Source organism: Arachis stenosperma, chromosome 4, assembly GCF_014773155.1.
Source record: "Arachis stenosperma cultivar V10309 chromosome 4, arast.V10309.gnm1.PFL2, whole genome shotgun sequence".
Lineage (NCBI taxonomy): Eukaryota > Viridiplantae > Streptophyta > Magnoliopsida > Fabales > Fabaceae > Arachis > Arachis stenosperma.
The window spans coordinates 81,234,119-81,258,542 of NC_080380.1; the positions used below are offsets into that span (position 1 = coordinate 81,234,119).

The 24,424-nt window shown below is 38.0% G+C and overlaps 1 long non-coding RNA gene across 1 annotated transcript; it reads right to left on the minus strand.

Annotated features, from left to right (window-relative positions):
* Window positions 1-1,378: 1,378 nt before the first annotated feature.
* Window positions 1,379-3,608, minus strand: LOC130977078 (uncharacterized). The gene is made up of 3 exons (XR_009084831.1): window positions 2,842-3,608; window positions 2,664-2,765; window positions 1,379-2,539 (listed from the first exon to the last, which is right to left on the minus strand). It is a non-coding gene; the product is annotated as an uncharacterized LOC130977078 (long non-coding RNA).
* Window positions 3,609-24,424: the final 20,816 nt, after the last annotated feature.

Sequence of the window (24,424 nt, forward strand, 5' to 3'; positions counted from 1 at the left end):
AGAAAGTAAGAAAAGTTAATCCGAAAAGATAAGGCATCTCCAAAACCTTAACTGATTTCTCACTATTGTTTCTTAGCTATTTCTTTATTTCTTTCTTATTTTGTTTATGCCCATTCAACAACAAACAATCAACTTTCTATTTGCCTGACTAAGATCTGCAGGATAACCACTGCTTGTTCAGTCCGACAATCCTCGTGGGATCGACCCTCACTCACCTGAAGTGTTACTTGGATGACCCGGTGCACTTGCTGGTTAAGTTATGTGAAGTTCTAAATTTCGTGCACCAATAGACACCTAATCTTCCTACAATTAAATAATCATCCATATTCAAACAAGTTTTTAAGAATTCGTTAAGGCCTTCCACAAATAATGATTTCAAACCCCTTATTTGTTCACACTCTATCATACATCCAAAATTTATTTTGAACCATCTGCGCTACAATTCCTCTTACATTTATCAAAAAATATTTTTTCTTTAATTTTATTAAGTGTGTTCTTAAGTATTTTAAAATGTTCAACAGAATTTCTCTTTGAAGGGGATAGCGTGCCTGCTGTATGGACAATGCATGTCCACCCTCCAGCATCACATGATCCACGAGAAGTACTGCAGCAATATCACAGAGCATGGGTGCTTTGACCACAAACGCGTGGTGGTTGAAAACTATCTCGCAGTAGGCGAGATTGTAGTGTTATTTTCACGTTAATGGTAAGAAGTACAAGTCTCCATACACACGTATATCACACTAATCACAAATAGAAAATTGGTTAATACAGACAGATTTGGTCTTTATTACAAACAAATTTTTGGTTACCGACGGATTTCGTCTTTCTGTAAAATCCTCGTCATAAATTATTTACCGATAGCTTTCTTTCCGTCAGTAATTTACCGATAGTTTTTTACCAGTTACCGACAGATTTTCTCGGTAAATTCTCCCCTCCATTTTCCTAGAACATCAAACTTTTCAACGGATTTTCCGTCGGTAATTAGAGACAGATTTTTTGACGAATTTTTCGTCGATAATTAGAGACAGATTTTCTGACGGTAATTGGAGCCTTGGAAAACCATTCCAAACTCTGAATATAGACAAAAAATCTATCTATAAATCTGTCAGTAAGGTAAAATAGAATTTCTTTTTTTAGATTTTTCCATTGCAAAATAAATCTATTTTCATACAAAATAAATATAAATTTAATAAATACAATTTTTTATCTAATTTGTATTCGAATATTTATAATATTACAAAAAATAAACAAATTTATCGTATTATCAAACTAAAAGAAAAATATTATAGACAAGCAAGTCAATATAATTCAAAACATAAATAAAGTGTATTGATTCCGTGCTTGGTACAACTAAATCTTCTCCCATTTGTTTGTGAATATCTACTCCTTCTATAAACTTTGAGCCTAAGCTGGGGTTAGTCATGATTCCTTCAGTTCTTTCTTGTGGTAGAGCAAATGTATTGTTCATCATCCGTGGCTCTTCATGTCTTTCTTCTGTAAGAAACCTTGAACCTAACCTATTACCAATCACGATTCCTTCAGTTCTTTCTGGTGGCAGAGAGAATGTCTCAGTAAGCATCCTTGACTTTTCATGCCCTTCTTTTGCAACGAGCATTCATTCTAATCTATGATATTCACTTCTTTCCTTCTCTGACAGGGAGAATGTATTGCCCAGCGTCCTTGGTTCTTCATGCCTTTTTGTGGCAAAAGGCAGACAACAAATGAGCAGATATGGATTTTCTAGGACCTCAATCTTGTTGGTTAGCCATTGAAGTGAAGGGGAATCACCAATTTCGAAGGCAAAGAAGGATCAAATTAAGGAACTTGAGCTATATCGCTGACATATAAACATTAAGTAAATACCCATATCTGGTGTAGTCTGCCTCGCGGAGATAGAAGGATGAATTTATCCTGTTGGAAGTTCCCTGTCCTTGCAAAAACTTTGTATAGCACAAGCAATCAGAAGCATATAAATGACCTCATTCTACAAGGAAAAAGGAATGAGTCTGGATCCAATTATCACAATCTAGTCACATAACTGAGTAGTTTCTTTAGTCATGAAGCCAATCCATTAACATTCCGCACTAACGGGATGATAGGTTGGCAGGTAAAAGTTTAATGGAGGAGATCGATAGATAAATTTAGACATCAAACTCACCCATGGAAATTTCAACCTCATTTTTTAAGTTTCCAAACTAACTAACCCTTAGTTAAGGTACGAGTGTTAAATATGGAGGTTAAACTTTTGCAAATTAGCTTTTCTATATAATTATTTTTATACAAGTCCAAATCCCAAGTCCTAATACCGTAAACCCAATCCGTGAAATTTTCTACCCTTGTATGACACATGTCTGAGAGCAATTTAGCTCAACTCAACGGTTGGTATATGCTGAGAAATGGAAAACCCATGTTTCTACATAGAGAGAATAAAGGATAAAAAGTTGAGACCAAAACATAGATGATCCCAAACCTTGAGTATGTTACGCAATGTTATGTTGAGATAACAAGTCGAGCGAGTGGGAGCAAATACAGCCACCTGAATTGGGGAAGGTTTTCAAGCAAGCAAGGAAGCAAAAAAAGTAAAAAAGATCAATACAAATCATGAACCAGAAACAAACTCAACATGTGTGGGATGCAGAGAGCCAAGCAAAGAAATTGACCTTTTGGAGGACTACAACTGAACCAACAGTTATATCCTTCCCATATTCACCGTCGGAGGCGGCTTTATGGTGAACCCTGGCACTAATTGTTCTTGTAGGGTCCTAAAATCAAAATTTAGAGACTCAGATATGTGTAGGTAAAGCATGAGTTGAGTTTACGAGAGAGTAGAGGCAACACCTTGAGGGTGACCATCATGTCTCCAAAACCATTGGGAGTTCACGATTTGATAATAGCTACGATCAGAGGCACTCTCACGACATTGAGATGCTTCTTGATTGAGTTCAAAGGTGTCACAGAATCACTCTCTCTGTCCAGGGAATGAAGGAAATGGAAGGCGGAAAGCCACGCATTCGTGGTGAAATTGTGATCGTTTTCGTGGCTGTTTTGGACGACGCGGCGAATGAATTCTTGTGTGGGAAGAAGGGGCTCTTCCAGAGGAGCACGGGATCTCCGGTGAAAACATAAACAAAATAGTAAAAAAATATCCCAAGATCACTATCAGAATAAATTCAAAAATCCCAAAACATGTACCAATTGCTCTGTCAAGTATAACACCTAAATGCGACCTCAAATCATGAAGGCCGATCGAGGATATGTCTGTGCCATCCACTACAATCCTTCCATCGGCCAGCTCGACAAGGCGAAATAAAGAACTAATAAGACTGGACTTCCCACTTCTGTCCTGCCAACAATACCAGTCTTGTGTCCTCCTCCAAATGTGCCTGTAATTCCATGGAGTACAAGTGATCCATTAGCCCTGTATCTTATCTGTTTTGAAATGAATAAACCAATAATTTTCTCAATATTATGCTTCTGAATTTAATATGAAGTTTCAGTTACATGCAAGTTACTAATTCCTACTGTGCCTGCAACTGGTCAATTAACCAGAGGGTGATTTCCTTCTATAACTTCTGTGGCCTCACTTGGTATATACATATATTGATTTATCCTCTCTACAAATACTATATAATTTGCTAAAGTGCATTGAAATTGAATTGAAAATACTAGGGAATTGTTCAGTGAAAGGCCATAAGAGAGTGCCATGCCAATAAATCCTGCAACAATGGACATTTAAATTAAGAACAATAAAGGTTAATTGACATTGAAATTGCAATAAGGTATTTTTATGAACAATAAAGGTTATGTATGATATTTTTTATTCCTCACCGGCGAGGAAAGTCTCAGGTGGAAGCACAACCATGCAAAGTGCTACAGCAGATAGAACATTAGCACTGATTGTTTCTAACCGTTGGATCAACCATTCATTTGAAGTGAAACTATAGAAGAATGGACTAGCATTGACATCAATCAGATCAAGATTCTTCTTGAAAAAGCGACCTTCCTCCTCAAAGGCCCTTATTGTCATAGCTCCAGCATTTACTAACAACACATAAGTTAGCTTAATCTGAAAACAGAAGAAGAAGTGAGAAAGAAGCAAAGAAGAAAGGAGATTTCAAGGTGCAATTTGTTCTTTACAACTATTTGTCATTGTCATCCTTCCCACCAAAGAGACTATCTCTATCTTAACGCCATCAAAACCTGCTCCAAAATTCATCCACATTCCAATTTAACATATTTAATTTTAAGCATCTACCAGTTAGTAAAAAAAGATAAATATCTAGGCACCTAAAAGACCAAGTTGTCACTGCAGTGATCATTTAGATACTGCATGAGAAATATAATATAAATTGTTAGCAGTTTAATCTTCTGATGATCAAATTATTAGTTTATGTTGATTTATAACCAATCCATACACTCCAGTGCTTTATGCATGAGATAAATAAAACTAACCCTGCTTTCTTCGTCCTTGGCTATGCTAAGTAAAGTCATTAGAACTTTGGTTCTCAAACGCGATCCAATAGTTTGAGAGTTCTTGCTAAGAACAGTCACTATCAATACCACAATGCCAGCATTCCTGATAACATATCTGCTAGTGGGGTGTTCTTCAGAAACCTTATAAATATTATCCAGCACTCGCTCGACGTGATCAATAGACAATGGTTCCTCAATCAGATGCTGTATTGCAGATTTGACTTGATATTCAACAATCCTGCCAATCAACAATTATATCATAAAGCTAACACATTAGTGATGAGCAGATAATTTATACGCTTTTTGGCATTGTTTTTAGCTAGTTTTTAGTATGATCTAGTTACTTTTATGGATGTTTTCATTAGTTTTTATGCTAAATTCACATTTCTGGACTTTACTATGAGTTTGTGTATTTTTCTGTGATTTCAGATATTTTCTGGCTGAAATTAAGGGACCTGAGCAAAACTCTGATAGGAGGCTGACAAAGGACTGTTGATGCTGTTGGAATCTGACCTCCCTGCACTCGAAAGGAATTTTCGAGAGCTACAGAACTCCAAATGGCGCGCTCTCAACAACAATGGAAAGTAGACATCCAGAGCTTTCTAGCAATATATAATAGTTCATACGTTATTCATGATTAAACGACGTAAACTGGCGCTCAACGCTAGTTCCATGCTGCATTCTGGAGTCAAACGCCAAAAACACGTCATGAACCAGAGTTGAACGCCCAAAACACGTTACAACTTGGCGTTCAACTCCAAGAGAAGCCTCAGCTCGTGGATAGATCAAGCTCAGCCCAAGCACACACCAAGTGGGCCCCGGAAGTGGATTTATGCATCAATTACTTACTTCTATAAACCATAGTAGCTAGTTTAGTATAAATAGAACTTTTTACTATTGTATTAGTAGTCTTTTGATCATTCGGTCTTGTGACCACGTTTGGAGGCTGGCCATTCGGCCATGCCTGAACCTCTTTCACTTATGTATTTTCAACGGTGGAGTTTCTACACGCCATAGATTAAGGGTGTGGAGCTCTGCTGTACCTCAAGTTTTAATGCAATTACTATTATTTTCTATCCAATTCGATTTATTCCTGTTCTAAGATATTCGTTGTACTTCAACTTGATGAATGTGATGATCCGTGACACTCATCATCATTCTCACCTATGAACGCGTGTGATTGACAACCACTTCCGTTTTACCTTAGGCCGGGCGCATATCTCTTGGATTCCTTGATCAGAATCTTCGTGGTATAAGCTAGAATTGATGGCGGCATTCATGGAAATCCGGAAAGTCTAACCTTGTCTGTGGTATTCCGAGTAGGATTCTGGGATTGAATGACCGTGACGAGCTTCAAACTCCTGAAGGCTGGACGTTAGTGACAGACGCAAAAGAATCACGGGATTCTATTCCAACCTGATTGAGAACCGACAGATGATTAGCCGTGCTATGACAGAGAATTTGGACCATTTTCACTGAGAGGATGAGATGTAGCCATTGACAACAGTGAGGCCCTACATACAGCTTCCCATGGAAAGGAGTAAGAAGGATTGGATGAAAGCAGTAGGAAAGCAGAGATTCAACAGGGACAAGCATCTCCATACGCTTATTTGAAATTCCCACCATTAATTTATATAAGTATTTCTATACTATTGTATTTATCTTTTAATTATCTAATCCAATCACATTTGAATCAGCCTTACTGAGATCTACAAGATGACCTTAGATTGCTTCATACCAACAATCTCTGTGGGATCGACCCTTACTCACGTAAGGTATTACTTGGACGACCCAGTGCACTTGCTGGTTGATGACATGTCATCATATACCTATTTTTCTATATTTTTTCATACAAGAAATTGATGATTTGTGCTTAAATATTGAATGCTTTTGTACTTAAATGATATATTTTCTTGATCTTTTAATTTTATAAATCTTGTAGGAAATAAAAAGAAAAAGAAGCAAAGAAGCACAAAATAAGCTAAAAAGGAGAAAAAAAGAGCTTTGGGGAACACTTTGAAGTTGGAGCACGCTTTGGAGCCTTAGGCCACGCTTTTAAAAGTGTGGCCTATGACCAAATTAAAGGAGGAAGCAACCAGCACGCACATTGCCCTGCTCTTGCCAAGGGCAGGGCAATATCATGATGAAACAAAGTGAGGTTGGAAGCAAATTTTCGCTAAGTTAAAATCTGGGCGCTCACAGCATGACCATGCCTCCTTCAAAGGGCTATAACTTAAGCTACAGATGTCCGATTGATGTGCTTCCAATTGCGTTGGAAAGCTAACATTCAGAGCTTTGCAACGATATATGGCAATCCATATTTGGCGTACAATTAAGGCATGAGTGAAAGACATCTTTATGGGCAAAAAATAAGTGAAAATAAACCAAAGTGCTTCCACCAAGGTTCGAAGCTGGAGCCTCACTCCAAAGCAAAGTAGCGCTCATTATTTTGCTCTGCCCTCTTGGAGAGCAGGGCAATGTCGTGCTTCTCTTCATGAAAAATCAAGGAAAATTGCTCCCCCAAATGCTTTCACCAAGGTTCGAATTTGGGAACTCCCCTTGGCACGCACATGGGCATGCATGACACGGGCATCCTTGGCGCACACAAAGGAGCTTGGGCGTGCGCATCACAGCACGGGCAGAGGCAAGGCACGCACAACACACTGCTGCCCCGCTCTCCACAAGGGCAGGGCAATCCCCTGGTTCCCCTCCCACACTTGGCACGCAACATGCATCCCCACACAAAGCTTCACTGCTCTGCCCTCCACAAGAGCAGAGCAGCCTCCTGGGAGCAAACAATCATGGGCCAAAAGTTCAACCAAAATTTCATTTAAATTCAATTCCTCACCAAATTGAATCAAGGCCAATCAAACCCATTTCTCCTCAAATCCAAAGCAAGCAAAGCCCACTCAACATGACTCAAAGGCACACAGAGAAGCTAGCTTAGGAATTTCATTTTGTGAATTTGTTTTTAATTTCAATTTCATTTTATTTTCATTTTGTAAAAAGCCTATATAAAGGCATCACTCTCATTTCAGAAGAAAAGCTCGATTAGAAAAAGGCTAGCTCCACTAGGGAGCATTAGGGAGTAGTAGTGGTAGAGAGCTCTCTCTCTTAGTTTTTCTTTCTTTGAATTTAAATCTTGGATTGAGAAGTGAAGGAATTCTGTTTCCCTCTTGGTCTAAGATCTCTCTTGGTTGTTCTTCTGCATAATTTCAGAGAATTGAGAATTGAATTTGAGTTTTCATTTATTGCTTTCATCTTTAATTTTCCTGAATCTTGTTCTCTGTTGGATCAAAGAAGGGAGTGAGATCTAGACTTGTTTTCTAGTCTCATTGAGCTCCTGAGATCTTCAACCTCTCATTTTAATTTTGCAATTGAGTTGAATTTAATTTCTATTTGCTTCTTCAAGCAATTCTGCTTTCTGTTTGAGATCGGTTGCAAGTTACTGCATCTTTTACTCCTCTGTTTGATTGCCATTTACAATTTCTTGTTTGATTTCTTGAATCCCAGCTCCCAAAATCCTTTTATTCTTCCTACAATTTAAATTTCCAGTTGCTTGATCTATTACTTCCTTTAATTTCCAACACCCACTCCCCTTTACATTTAATGCAATTTACATTTCTTGTCATTTAAGTTTCTGCAATTTACATTGCTTGTTCTTTAAGCTTCCTACCTATTTACATTCTGTCATTTACAATTCTTGTCAATTTACTTTTTGTTGGCTACGATTTCACTCAATTCCACTTCAATGTTAGCTTGACTAAACTAATCACCCACTAAAGTTGCTTGATCCATCAATCCCTGTGGGATCGACCTCACTCTAAGTGAGTTATTACTACTTGATGCGACCCGGTACACTTGCCGGTTAGATCTATGTGTTTGGAAATTCGTTTTTCCACAAAAACACCATCACTGGTCAGTTGTGCGGAGTTGTTACTAAGTGTGATTCACGTTTGAGAGCGCTACCAAGTCTTTGGAGCCATTGTTGATGATCACAATTTCGTGCACCAAGTTTTTGGCGCCGTTGCCGGGGATTGTTCGAGTATGGACAACTGACGGTTCATCTTGTTGCTCAGATTAGGTAATTTTCTTTTTATTTTTCTTTCAAAAAAGTTTTCAAAAATCTTTCAAAAATTTTTTTTCTTTATTTTTGTTTTTCAAAAATATATTTTTTCGAAAAAAAAATAAAAAATAATAAAAATACAAAAAAATCATAAAATCATAAAAACCAAAAATATTTTGTGTTTCTTGTTTGAATCTTGAGTCAATTTTTAAGTTTGGTATCAATTGCATGCTTTAAAATTTTTTCTTGCATTTTTCGAAAATTCATGCATTCATGGTGTTCTTCATGATCTTCAAGTTGTTCTTGATAAGTCTTCTTGTTTGATCTTGATGTTTTCTTGTTTTGTGTTGTATGTTGTTTTTTATATGCATTTTTGCATTCACAGTGTCCATGCATTAAAAAATTCTAAGTTTGGCGTCTTGCATGTTTTCTTTGAATCAAAAATTTTTCAAAAATATGTTCTTGATGTTCATCATGATCTTCAAAGTGTTCTTGGTGTTCATCTTAACATTCATAGTGTTCTTGCATGCATCATGAGTTTTGATTCATAATTTTCATGTTGTGAGTCATTTTTGTTGTTTTTATCTCTCATCATTAAAAATTCAAAAATCAAAAAAATATATTTTCCTTAATTTTCTCATAATTTTCGAAAATTTGAGTTGACTTAGTCAAAAAAATTTTAAAATTAGTTGTTTCTTACAAGTCAAGTCAAATTTTCAATTTTAAAAATCTTATCTTTTCAAAATCTTTTTCAAAAATTAAATCTTTTTTTTATTTTTTAATTTTCGAAAATCTTTTTAAATTTTTTTCAAAAATCTTTTTTTAATTCTGTCTTAATTTTCGAAAATTATACTAACAAGTAATATGATTGATTTAAAAATTTGAAGTTTGTTACTTTCCTGTTAAGAAAGGTTCAATCTTTAAATTCTAGAACCATATCTTTTAGTTTCTTGTTAGTTAAGTAATTAATTTTAATTTTAAAAATTAAATCTTTTTCAATCCTATCTTTTTATCATATCTTCTTATCTTATCTTTTTATCATATCTTTTTCAAAATTTATCTTTTTCAAAAATTTGATTTCAAAATATCTTATCTAACTTCTTATCTTCTTATCTTTTCAAATTTGACTTTAATATCTTTTTCAACTAACTATTTGACTTTTTGTTTGTTTCTTATCTTTTTCAAAACCACCTAACTACTTTTCCCTCTTTAATTTTCGAAAATATCTCATCTCTTTTTCAAAAATTCTTTTTAATTATTTTAAATTTTAATTTTAATTATATCTTATCTTTAATTTTCGAAAATTATTAACTACTTTTTCAAAATTATTTTCGAATTCTCCCTCTCTTCTCTTCTTTTATATATTTATTTATTTACTAATACTTCTCTTCACCCATCTTCATCTCCAATCACTGCCTCTATCCTTACCCTTGTGTTTGGATTCTCCTTTCTTTATTCTTTTCTTCTTCTACTAATAATAAGGATCCTCTTTACTGTGACATCGAGGATTCCTCTTTCTTTTCTTTTTCTCTGCTCTTTCATATGAGCAGGAACAAGGAAAAAGGCACTTTTGTTGAAGCTGATCTTGAACCTAAAAGGACTCTGAAGAGGAAATTAAGAGAAGCTAAATTACAACAATCCAGAGGCAACCTTTCTGAAATTTTTGAACAAGAGAAGGAGATGGCAGCTGACGTTAGGATTTTTTGCCAGTAAAGAATTTCATAAAAACAGTCGCGTTGTAGATATAGTCTCTAAACCGACAGAAATCCCTTCGTACAAACGTTTTGGTTGTCACAAGTAACAAACCCCTTTAAAATTGATAACCGAGTATTTAAACCTCGGGTCGTCTTCTCAAGGAATTGCAGGGAGGTATGTTCTTATTATTGGTTATGAAAAAGTGTGTTTGGGGTTTTTGGATCAAGGTAAAAGGTTAGTTGGGCAGTATGTTGCACAAAAAATAATAAGAAAAATAAATAAATAACTATAAACTAAACTCTTGGCAAGGTATGGGAACTGGAGATCCTATCTTAGTTACCCTTATCAATTATGAAGAGAATTGGATTCTTCTCCCACCTTGTTAACCTCTAACTATGAAGGTAAGTTAAGTGGATGAATTCCAATTTTCAATCAACAATGAGTTTGATAACTCTAGAGTCACCAATTATTTAACCAAAGCCAAAAGGAAAGAAAATTGAAACTGCTGGAATAAAAATGCCTTCAGATGGGAAGCAATAATCATGTAATTAAAAGAAAGTAATAATAACTGAAATATCTCAAATAATATTAATTCAAAGAAAATCATAACATGAAAGAGTTCATAAATTTAATTGGAAAAATAAATAAAAATAAAGAACCTGGGATTGAGAGTCACTCCTAAAACTAAGAGAAATCCTAAATCCTAAGAGAGAGAGGAGAGAACCCCTCTCAAAACTAATCTAAATCATGAGAAGTGAATTATGAGTGAATGATAATGAATGGATGCATTCCCCCACTTTATAGCCTCTAATCTGTGTTTTCTGGGCCGAGAACTGGGTCAGAAACGGCCCAGAATTCGCTGGTTGCGAATTTAACTTCGCTGATTTTCGTCACTTGCGACGCGGCCGCATGGATCACGCGGTCGCGTCGCCTAGCGTCAGGGCCACTATGACATATTATATATCAAATCGAAGCCCCGGACGTTAGCTTTCTAACGCAACTGGAACCGCGTCGTTTGGATTTCTATAGCTAAAGTTATAGCCGTTTGAGTGCGAAGAGGTCAGGCTGGACAGCTTAGCAGTTTCTCCAACTTCTTGTATTCCTTCCACTTTTGCATGCTTCCTTTCCATCCTCTGAGTCATTCCTGCCTTGTAATCTCTGAAAACACTTAACACACATATCAAGGCATCTAATGGTAATAAGAGAGGATTAATAATAAGCAAATATAAGTCCAAAGAAGCATGTTTTCAATCAAAGCACATAATTAGGAAGGAAAATGTAAAACATGCAAATAGTATGAATAAGTGGGTAAAGAGTTGATAAAATCCACTCAATTGAGCACAAGATAAACCATAAAATAGTGGTTTATCAACCTCCCCACACTTAAACAAAAGCATGTCCTCATGCTAAGCTCAAGAGAGACTATAAAGATGGAGAGGAATGGTAGAATGTATGAAATGCAACCTATCTATATGAATGCAACTACATGCAAAATGTTTCTACCTACTTGATTAAAAATAAACAAATCTTTCAAGAACAAATATGAACTGGATTTCACTAATTCAAATCATAAAAATGAAGCACTAATAGACTTGTAAGAAGAAAATAGCTTATGAAAGCAGGGAACAAGGAATTGAGCATCGAACCCTTACTGGTAGTGTATACACTCTAATCACTCAGGTGTTTAAGGTTCGATCTCTCAATTCTCTACTAACCTTGCTTTCTAAGGCTTGCTCTTCATCTAACAATCAACATAAATTTAGTGCACAAATACACAAATCAAGAGGTCTTTTAAGGGTTGTAATGGGGTTAGGGTCAAGGTAGGATTATATTTGGTCAAGTGGACTAAAATCTGAATCCTTAATTAACTTAAACATTCCACCTAACTTTAGACAATCCATGTAATCACAATACAAACCTAACTGTCCATTAACTATGTTTTCCACATTTTCATACATTCTAATTTCAAGTACAACTCATATGCATTGCTTTCACCACTTACTTTGGGGCATTTTGTCCCCTTTTATTATTTGCTCTTTTTCTTTTCTTTTTCTCTTTTATTTTTATTTTTTTTTCTTTTTTTTTTCTCAATGCATATGATTAAAGTATTGAATGCATGAACATATTCTCAACATTCTTTCACATTTTCAGAAAATTCTAACATACTCAATTCTCAAACCAATTGTTTCCAAACCCACTTTTCCCACACTTAATTTATGAGCACTCTCACTAGTCTAAGCTAACTAAGGATTCAAATTAAGGACATTGTTGTTTTCCACTTAGAGTTAATGATGTGCTAAAGTAAAGAACAAAAGGGTAAAATAGGCTCAAATTGGTTTGCAAAGGATAATGAAAAGTAAGGCCATGTGGGTATGTAAGCTAAGTGAAACAAAGGCCTCAATCATATAAGTGCATGCATACATCAAATTATGGAAATATAGAATTAAGCAAGACAAATATCACAATTTTAGAGAGAAAAATACACACTAAAACAAAATTTTTGGTTGATAAAATGCAACCAATTCAAATAGGCTCAAAAATCTCACAGGTTTTGTGTGTTCGAGTTCTAAACCATGTTCCAGTATAATATCTCTTCAAACAAGTGTAACATTAAATTTTATTCAAATTAGTGAAATTTTCTAAAAGGTTTCTTGAAAGAGAAAATATTACTTTAACCAAGTGGTAAAATATGCACAAAAATCAAACAAACATGCAAATGCAACAATGAACAAACAGATAAAATAAAATATTGGTGTTGAGTCAAGAAGTAACTAACCCATGGAGATCGGTATCGACCTCTCCACACTTAAAGATTGCACCGTCCTCGGTGCATGCTGAGATGTGCAGGTGGACGGGTTGCTCCAACTGACGCTTGTAGATGGAGGCGCCTTAGTTGGAGATCTCTTGGTTCCTTTCCTTGCTGGTGTCTTGTCAGTGGCCTTCTCTTTTCCTTTCTTGGTACCCATGCCTAAGGAAGAAGAAAAAGGAAGAGTGTGAAATATTGAAAACTAAGACCAGAAGGGAGGAAATTCCAAGTGATAAAGAATGCCAAAGGAAAGATGATAGTCCATCTACATGGTAGCTACAACATGTAGGGAAGACAACAATAAAGAGCAATTCAAAATAATTAGATGCAAGAGGGTAAAAACATGCAAATAATAGGCATGAGAGGCATAGCTCAAGCATCAAGTAATAAATGTGCCAAATTAAAGAGCATGTGTAATGATGACAATTGTGAATGATAATCCCAAATACATTGGGTGTGCAAGTTAAAATAGGGATGAAAATAATGTAATCCAAATGTATATGAGAGCCATGAGTAAATGTCAATTGTCAAATCTCGTCTCCGAGTAGCCACGTGCTCAAATAAAATAAGTCACTTATCCAAATAAAACTCCAACACCAATGAGAATAATGCAATGAATGAAAGTATGCAAACAAATTAAAATAAAATAAAAAGAAAAATAAGAAGAATGAGAAGGGAAAGAAGGGAAGAGGAAGTAAATAAGAAAGGAAGGAGGAAAATTAGGATTGGGGAAGAAAAGATAAAATATTTTGGCATAAAAGGTTAAGGTGTGCGACGCTGGTGACACGGTCGCGTGGGTGACGCGGCCGCGTGGTGCGCAATAAGGTCAAGCGACGCGGACGCGTGGCTCATACGATCGCGTGACTCGATTTGTGCTAGTGGCGCGAGTGCAGCCTCGCGCTCGCACAACTCTCTGTTCAAAATCTTATTAGTGCCAAATTTTAAGTGACGCGATCGCATGGGGCATGCGATCGCGTGAGTGGGCTTTAAAGGAGTATGACGCGGTCGCGTGGGTCACGCTGCCGCGTGAGAAGGATTATGCGTTCTGCACCAATCCAGCACCACTTTCGCACAACTTTCGGGTGTGCACCACTTTGACGTCGAAATCTTGGTCACGCGGCCGCGTGGGTCATGCGGTCGCGTGGGAGGCCATTATTCCCAGGCGACGCGGACGCGTCAGCGACACGGTCGCGTGGGTTGATTTGTGCCATTGGCACACCTCCAGCCACACTCCAGCGTGACTCTCTGTTCGTTTTTTATTTTTCTCTTCTCCCCTTGCGACGCGGACGCGTCGTTGATGCGGTCGCGTCGCGTAGCAAATTTTTTTTTTTTTTTGAAATAAAATGCAGAATGCAGTGTTAATATGAATGTGATGCAAAACTCCAGGTTCAATATAATAAAATAAAATAAAACTCAAAAGCAAATAAAACTAAATAAAAATGAAAAATGAACGATCATACCATGGTGGGTTGTCTCCCACCTAGCACTTTTAGTTAAAGTCCTTAAGTTGGACATTTGATGAGCTTCCTGTCATGGTGGCTTATGCTTGTACTGATCCAGGAATCCCCACCAATGTTTGTATCTCCAGTAACCTCCGGGGTCCCAGACTAAGTACGTAAAGCCCTTACGAAGCTTCAAACAGATTCTTAGGCTCCCGGGGTGACAAATGTCAGAACAGATTCCAGGATCCCAAACTTTACCCTTACACCCGTTTTTGTCTTGATCTGCATTTTTCCAACCGGGTGAAAGGTGATCTGAATTCTCACTGCAGCGACCAAACAGCTTCCTAGACCCATTCAGTTGAGCTCTATACCAACCTTTGCGTTTAAACTTAAAGCTTCCAACCATGATGAACCTTGTAGGACAATTCTTACCACTGGCCATCTTCCGCTTACTCTTAATGTCACAAAGAGCTCTAAGTTGACCATCCGTCTCCAGTAGCCCATATTCAAGTGGAATTAGAAAGCTAAGGGATATGAATTTTACCCACTTGAATGTTGTGAAGGATGATGGCAACTTAGGGGGAGGTATCTTTAATGAAATTGCAAGCTCCACTCCCTTGTGCTCTTCTCTGATAATTACCACCTCTTTGCAAGCTTCTTCAATTTCAACCTCTTCCTCTTGGTAGCTTTCTTTCAATTCAATCATCTCTTCATTGCTTTCCAAGGGCATGGGAGGTTGTGCTTCTTCTTCTTGAATCTCCATCACTTGATCAACCTCTTCCAAGTCTTCAACTATGATATGCTTTGGAGGATGTACACCCTCCTCAGCATCAATTTCAACCGTCTTGGAAGGAGGCTCTATGTCTTGACTTTCCCATGGAGGTTCTACATCTCCTAAGTCTTCAACCACTTCTTCTTCTTCAATAATTCCGGCTGCCTCTACTTGTTCCAGTATAAAGTCATGCTCCGTACTGTTCACTGGAGTTTCTAGTATCTCCTTCATACTACGTTCTTCATTAGATTGTCCACATGAAGCCATGGGATTCCTTGAGTGTCCGAACGTCGGGAGGCTAATTGACTCATTAGGAGTTGCCCCAATTGATGAAGGGTTGCCTGACATCGATCCACTATTTCCTTGAGATGATTCTTTGCCTCTTGATGCACTCGGTTTTCATAAATAGGATCATAATGCTCTTGGATTGATGGATATGGAGATGGTGAATATTAAAGTGGTGGTTCTTGTGAGTAATTGGGTTGGAATTGGGGTGGTTCTATATATGGTTCATATGTCTCATAAGGTGGTTGGTATGGTGGTTGAGGGTTAGGATCATATGGAGGTGAATGGCGGAAAGGGCCTTGTGAGTATGGTGGGTTGAGGTTGTGCTGAAAGGATGATTTCTGAGCATAGGGTGGGGCTTGTTGGTAGCTACAAGGTGGTCCACCATATCTATCAGCTTGGGATGCATTGTAGCCTGGTCTTTGTCCATGATATCTAGGATGGTGTTGTTGCCAAAAGGGTTGATTAGATCCTCTTGGCTCCATCCATCCTTGATTGGTCTGACCTTGATGCATATTCCTGCTGTGGTTTCTATTTCCTTCAACAAAGTTAGAACCAAACTCAAAGCGAGAGGGGTGAGAATTCATAGTAATTAATAAAAATTAAAAACACAAATAAATAAACAAGCAAAAGAAATTTTTTTTTTGAAAAATATTTACACTAACCAATAATAAGGCACACGTTTGCAATTCCCCGGCAACGACGCCATTTTGACGTTAGAATTTTTTGCCAGTAAAGAATTTCATAAAAACAGTCGCGTTGTAGATATAGTCTTAAACCGACAGAAATTCCTTCGTACAAACGTTTTGGTTGTCACAAGTAACAAACCCCTTTAAAATTGATAACCGAGTATTTAAACCTCGGGTCGTCTTCTCAAGGAATTGCAGGGAGGTATGTTCTTATTATTGGTTATAAAAAAGTGTGTTTGGGGTTTTTGGATCAAGGTAAAAGGTTAGTTGGGCAGTATGTTGCACAAAAAATAATAAGAAAAATAAATAAATAACTATAAACTAAACTCTTGGCAAGGTATGGGAACTGGAGATCCTATCCTAGTTACCCTTATCAATTATGAAGAGAATTGGATTCTTCTCCCACTTTGTTAACCTCTAACTATGAAGGTAAGTTAAGTAGATGAATTCCAATTTTTAATCAACAATGAGTTTGATAACTCTAGAGTCACCAATTATTTAACCAAAGCCAAAAGGAAAGAAAATTGAAACTGCTGGAATAAAAATGCCTTCAGATGGGAAGCAATAATCATGTAATTAAAAGAAAGCAATAATAACTGAAATATCTCAAATAATATTAATTCAAAGAAAATCATAACATGAAAGAGTTCATAAATTTAATTGGAAAAATAAATAAAAATAAAGAACCTGGGATTGAGAGTCACTCCTAAAACTAAGAGAAATCTTAAATCCTAAGAGAGAGAGGAGAGAACCCCTCTCAAAACTAATCTAAATCATGAGAAGTGAATTATGAGTGAATGATAATGAATGGATGCATTCCCCCACTTTATAGCCTCTAATCTGTGTTTTCTGGGCCGAGAACTGGGTCAGAAACAGCCCAGAATTCGCTGGTTGCGAATTTAACTTTGCTGATTTTCGTCACTTGCGACGCAGCCGCATGGATCACGCGGTCGCGTCGCCTAGCCTCAGGACCACTATGACATACTATATATCAAATCGAAGCCCCGGACGTTAGCTTTCCAACGCAACTGGAACCGCGTCGTTTGGACCTCTGTAGCTAAAGTTATAGCCATTTGAGTGCGAAGAGGTCAGGCTGGACAGCTTAGCAGTTTCTCCAACTTCTTGTATTCCTTCCACTTTTGCATGCTTTCTTTCCATCCTCTGAGTCATTCCTGCCTTGTAATCTCTGAAAACACTTAACACACATATCAAGGCATCTAATAGTAATAAGAGAGGATTAATAATAAGCAAATATAAGTCCAAAGAAGCATGTTTTCAATCAAAGCACATAATTAGGAAGGGAAATGTAAAACATGCAAATAGTATGAATAAGTGGGTAAAGAGTTGATAAAATCCACTCAATTGAGCACAAGATAAACCATAAAATAGTGGTTTATCAGCAGCCGAACCTAACAACAATAATGCAAGGAGGATGCTTGGTGATTTTACTAAACCCACGTCCAAGTTTGATGGAAGAAGCATCTCAATTCCTGCCATTGGAGCAAACAATTTTGAGCTGAAACCTCAATTAGTTGCTCTAATCCAACAGAACTGCAAGTTTTATGGACTTCCATCTGAAGATCCTTACCTATTTTTAACTGAGTTCTTGCAGATTTGTGAGACTGTTAAGACGAATGGAGTAGATCCTGAAGTCTACAGGCTCATGTTTTCCCTTTTGCTGTAAGAGACAGAGCTAGAACATGGTTGGACTCACAACCTAAAGATAGCCTGGACTCCTGGGATAAGCTGGTTACGGCCTTCTTGGATAAATTCTTTCCCCCTCAAAAGCTGAGCAAGCTTAGAGTGGATGTTCAGACCTTCAAGCAAAAAGATGGTGAATCCCTCTACGAAGCTTGGGAAAGATACAAGCAGATGACCAAAAAGTGTCCTTCTGACATGTTTTCAGAATGGACCATATTAGATATATTCTATTATGGTCTACCTGAGTTTTCCAAAATGTCATTGGACCATTCTGCAGGTGGATCCATTCACTTAAAGAAAACGCCTGCAGAAGCTCAAGAACTTATTGACATGGTTGCAAATAACCAATTCATGTACACTTCTGATAGGAACTCCGTGAATAATGGGACGCCTCAGAGGAAGGGAGTTCTTGAAATTGATACTCTGAATGTCATATTGGCTCAGAACAAAGTGTTGACTCTGTAAGTCAACATGATCTCTCAAAGTCTGAATGGATGGCAAAATGCATCCAACAGTACTAAAGAGGCAGCTTCTGAAGAAGCTTATGATCCTGAGAACCCTGCAATAGCAGAGGTAAATTACATGGGTGAACCTTATGGGAACACCTATAATTCATCATGGAGAAATCATTCAAATTTCTCATGGAAGGATCAACAAAAGCCTCAACAAGGCTTTAATAATGGTGGAAGAAATAGGCTAAGCAATAACAAGCCTTTTCCATCATCTTCTCAGCAACAGACAGAGAATTCTGAACAGAGCCCCTCTAACTTATCAAACATAGTCTCTGATCTGTCTAAGGCCACTTTAAGTTTCATGAGTGAAACAAGATCCTCCATTAGAAATTTGGAGGCACAAGTGGGCCAGCTAAGTAAGAAAGTCACTGAAACTCCTCCTAGTATTCTCCCAAGTAATACAAAAGAAAATCCGAAAGGAAAGTGCAAGGCCATTGATGTAATCAATATGGCCGAATGCACAAGGGAGGAGAAGGACGAAAATCCTAGTGAGGAAGACCTCCTGGGACGTCTCTCAAACAAGAAGGAGTTCCATATTGAGGACCTAAAGGAATCTGAGGCTCATATAGAGACCATAGAGATTCCACTAAATCTCCTTCTGCCATTCATGAGCTCTGAAGACTATTCTTCCTCTGAAGAGGATGAAGATATAACTGGAGAGCAAGTTGCTCAATATCTAGGAGCCATCATGAAGCTGAATGCCAAGTTATTTGGTAATGAGACTTGGGAAGGTGAACCTCCCTTGCTCATTAGTGAACTTGATACATGGGTTCAGCAAACTCTACCTCAAAAGAAACAAGATCCTGGGAAATTCTTAATACCATGTACCATAGGCACCATGACCTTTGAAAAAGCTCTGTGTGACCTAGGGTCAGGCATAAATCTTATGCCACTCTCTATAATGGAGAAGCTGGGGATCATTGAGGTTCATAATCATGTGGAGTCACGAAAAAAATATTAAAAATTAAAAACAGAATCAAAAATAGCAGAAGAAAAATCACACCCTGGAGGAAGGACTTACTGGCGTTTAAACGCCAGTAAGGAGCATCTGGCTGGCGTTCAACGCCAGAACAGAGCATGGATCTGGCGCTGAACGCCAGAAACAAGCAACATCTTGGCGTTTGAACGCCAGGAATATGCCCTGAGGAAAGCTGGCGCTGAACGCCAGTAACAAGCATGGAACTGGCGTTTAACACCAGAAACATGCTACACATGGGTGTTGAACGCCCAGAACGTGCATCACTTCGGCGTTTAAACGCCAGAATGGTATGCTAAGGCATTTTACATGCCTAATTGGTGCAGGGATGTAAATCTTTGACACCTCAAGATCTGTGGACCCCACAGGATCATCTCAGGATCTGTGGATCCCACAGGATCCCCACCTAACATATTCCCACCTTACCTCCTAATTAATCCTATAACACACCTTCCCAAAAACCCTTCACCAATCACCTCAATCTCTCTTCCCAATTACCCCCTTCACCACTCACATCCATCCACTCTTCCCCATAAACCCCACCTACCTTCAAAATTCAAAAATCTTTCCCACCCAAACCCACCCTAAAATGGCCGAACCTACCCTCTCTCACTTCCCTATATAAACCCCTCCATTCTCCTTAATTTTCACACAACACACACCTCTCTTATCCTTCTTGGCCGAATACACCTCTCCCCCTCTCCTCCATATTTTCTTCCTCTTCTTCTTCTTTTCTTTCTTCTCTTGCTCGAGGGTGAGCAATATTTTAAGTTTGGTGTGGTAAAAGCATAAGCTTTTTGTTTTTCCATTACCATTGATGGCACCTAAGGCCGGAGAATCTTCTAGAAAAAGGAAAGGGAAGACAAAAGCTTCTACCTCCGAGTCATGGGAGATGGAAAGATTCATCTCCAAAGCCCATTAAGACCACTTCTATGATGTTGTGGCCAAGAAGAAGGTGATCCCTGAGGTCCCTTTCAAGCTCAAGAAAAATGAGTATCCAGAGATCCGACACGAGATCCAAAGAAGAGGTTGGGAAGTTCTAACCAACCCCATTCAACAAGTCGGAATCTTAATGGTTCAAGAGTTCTATGTCAATGCATGGATAACTAGGAACCATGATCAAAGTGTGAACCCGAATCCAAAGATTTATCTTACAATGGTTCAGGGGAAATACTTAGATTTTAGTCCGAAAAATGTGAGGTTGGCATTCAACTTACCCATGATGCAAGGAGATGCACGCCTCTACACTAGAAGGGTCAACTTTAATCAAAGGTTGGACCAAGTCCTTATGGACATATGTGTGGAAGGAGCTCAATGGAAAAGAGACTCCAAAGGCAAGCCGGTTCAACTGAGAAGACTGGACCTCAAGCTTGTGGCTAGAGGATGGTTGGAGTTCATTCAATGCTCCATCATCCCCACTAGCAACCAATCTGAAGTTACTGTAGATCGGGCCATCATGATTCATAGCATCATGATTGGAGAGGAAGTAGAAGTTCATGAAGTCATCTCCCATGAATTCTACAAAATAGCCGATAAGTCCTCTACTTTGGCAAGGCTAGCTTTTCCTCATCTTATTTGCTATCTATGTTACTCAGCTGGAGTTATCATAGAAGGAGACATCCTCATTGAGGAGGACAAGCCCATCACTAAGAAAAGGATGGAGCAAACAAGAGAGCCCACTCATGGAACCCAAGAGACGCATGAGGAAGCTCATCACCAAGAAATCTCGGAGATGCCTCAAGGGATGCACTTTCCTCCCAACAACTATTGGGAACAACTCAACACTTCCTTAGAAGATTTGAGTTACAATGTGGAACAATTAAGGGTGGAACATCAAGAGCACTCCATCATTCTCCATGAAATGAGAGAAGATCAAAGAGCAATGAGGGAGGAGCAACAAAGGCAAGGAAGGGACATAGAAGAGCTTAAGGACATCATTGGTCCTTCAAGAAGAAGACGCCACTAAGGTGGACTCATTCCTTATTCTTATATTTTTCTGTTTTTCGATTTTTATGTTATATGTTTATCTATGTTTTGTGTCTCTACTTCATGATCATTAGTAGTTAGTAACTATATCTTAAAGCTATGAATAATTCCATTAATCCTTCACCTCTCTTAAATGAAAAATGTTTCTAATTCAAAAGAACAAGAAGTACATGAATTTCGAATTTATCCTTGAATTTAGTTTAAATTATATTGATGTGGTGACAATACTTTTTGTTCTCTGAATGAATGCTTGAACAGTGCATATTTTTTATCTTGTGGTTTATGAATGTTAAAATTATTGGCTCTTGAAAGAATGATGAATAAAGAGAATGTTATTGACAATCAGAAAAATCATGAAAACTGATTCTTGAAGCAAGAAAAAGCAGTGACAAAGCAAAAGCTTGCAGAAAAAAAAAAGAGAAAAAGAAAAAGCAAGCAGAAAAAGCCAATAACCCTTAAAACCAAAAGGCAAGGGTAAAAAGGATCCAAGGCTTTAAGCATCAATGGATAGGAGGGCCCAAGGAAATAAAATCCAGGCCTAAGCGGCTAAATCAAGCTGTCCCTAACCATATGCTTGTGGCATGCAGGTCCAAGTGAAAAGCTTGAGACTGAGTGGTTAAAGTCGTGATCCAAAGCAAAAGAGTGTGCTTAAGAGCTCTGGACACCTCTAATTGGGGACTTTAGCAAAGCTAAGTCACAATCTGAAAAGGTTCACCCAGTTATGTGTCTGTGGCATTTATGTATCTGGTGGTAATATTGGAAAACAAAGTGCTTAGGGCTACGGCCAAGACTCATAAAAGTAGCTGTGTTCAAGAATCAACATACTTAATTAGGAGAATCAATAACACTATCCGAAATTCTAAGTTCCTAGAGAAGCCAATCATTCTAAACTTCAAAGGAAAAAGTGAGATGCCAAAACTGTTCAGAAGCAAAAAGCTACAAGTCCCGCTCATCTAATTAGAATTAATATTCATTGATATTTTGGGATTTATAGTATATTCTCTTCTTTTTATCCTAATTGATTTTCAGTTGCTTGGGGACAAGCAACAATTTAAGTTTGGTGTTGTGATGAGCGGATAATTTATACGCTTTTTGGCATTGTTTTTAGTTAGTTTTTAGTATGATCTAGTTACTTTTAGGGATGTTTTCATTAGTTTTTATGCTAAATTCACATTTCTGGACTTTACTATGAGTTTATGTGTTTTTCTGTGATTTCAGGTATTTTCTGGCTGAAATTGAGGGACCTGAGTAAAACTCTGATAGGAGGCTGACAAAGGACTGCTGATGCTGTTGGAATCTGACCACCCTGCACTCGAAATGAATTTTCTGGAGCTACAAAACTTCAAATGGCGCGCTCTCAACGGCGTTGGAAAGTAGACATTCAGAGCTTTCCAGAAATATATAATAGTCCATACTTTATTCGTGATTAGACGACGTAAACTGGCGCTCAACGCCAGTTCCATGCTACATTCTGGAGTCAAACGCCAGAAACACGTCACGAACCAGAGTTGAACGCCCAAAACACGTTATAACTTGGCGTTCAACTCCAAGAGAAGCCTCAGCTCGTGGATAGATCAAGCTCAGCCCAAGCACACACCAAGTGGGCTCCGAAAGTGGATTTATGCATCAATTACTTACTTCTGTAAACCCTAGTAGCTAGTTTAGTATAAATAGAACTTTTTACTAGTGTATTAGTAGTCTTTTGATCATTCGGCCATGCCTGAACCTCTTTCACTTATGTATTTTCAACGGTGGAGTTTCTACACACCATAGATTAAGAGTGTGGAGCTCTGCTGTACCTCAAGTTTTAATGCAATTACTATTATTTTCTATCCAATTCGATTTATTCCTGTTCTAAGATATTCGTTGCACTTCAACTTGATGAATGTGATGATCCGTGACACTCATCATCATTCTCACCTATGAACGCGCGTGATTGATAACCACTTCCGTTCTACCTTAGGCCGGGCGCATATCTCTTGGATTCCTTGATCAGAATCTTTGTGGTATAAGCTAGAATTGATGGCGGCATTCATGGGAATCCGGAAAGTCTAACCTTGTCTGTGGTATTCCGAGTAGGATTCCGGGATTGAATGACTGTGACGAGCTTCAAACTCCTGAAGGCTGGGCGTTAGTAACAGACGCAAAAGAATCACGGGATTCTATTCCAACCTGATTGAGAACCGACAGATGATTAGTCGTGCTGCGACAGAGCATTTGGACCATTTTCACTAAGAGGATGGGATGTAGCCATTGACAACGGTGATGCCCTACATACAGCTTGCCATGGAAAGGACTAAGAAGGATTGGATGAAAGCAGTAGGAAAGCAGAGATTCAACAGGGACAAGCATCTCCATACGCTTATTTGAAATTTCTACCATTAATTTACTTAAGTATTTCTATCCTATTGTATTTATCTTTTAATTATCTAATTCAATCACATTTGAATCAGCCTGACTGAGATCTACAAGATGACCATAGATTGCTTCATACCAACAATCTCCGTGGGATCGACCCTTACTCATGTAAGGTATTATTTGGACGACCCAGTGCACTTGCTGGTCATTTGTGCGGAGTTGTGACTAAGTGTGATTCACGTTTGAGAGCGCTACCAAGTCTTTGGAGCCATTGTTGATGATCACAATTTTGTGCACCAACTAGTATCATATGAAACACACAAAATAGCCTACTACCTAGATTCATTACCCTAATGCAAAATGCCAATAAAATTTCAAAGATTTGCAGCTCGTTAGGCATGTGAGACCTAGAACCACTTCTATTAACTTTGGAGGATAAGATTACAATTGCAAGAGAATCAATGTAATCAAGTATCTGCAAGTTGCGCAGCATCCGTGTTTCATGTAACACCTAAAACATCATACATCTCAATGGTTAGAAAGCTCTTTTGAAGCTCAACGTGTTAAGAAACATATGAAGTTCCAAAAAAAGTAAGTATACCTCCACTGATAATAAGGCCATCAAGTTTCAAACTGTTGCATGCAACAAGTGCAGCATTA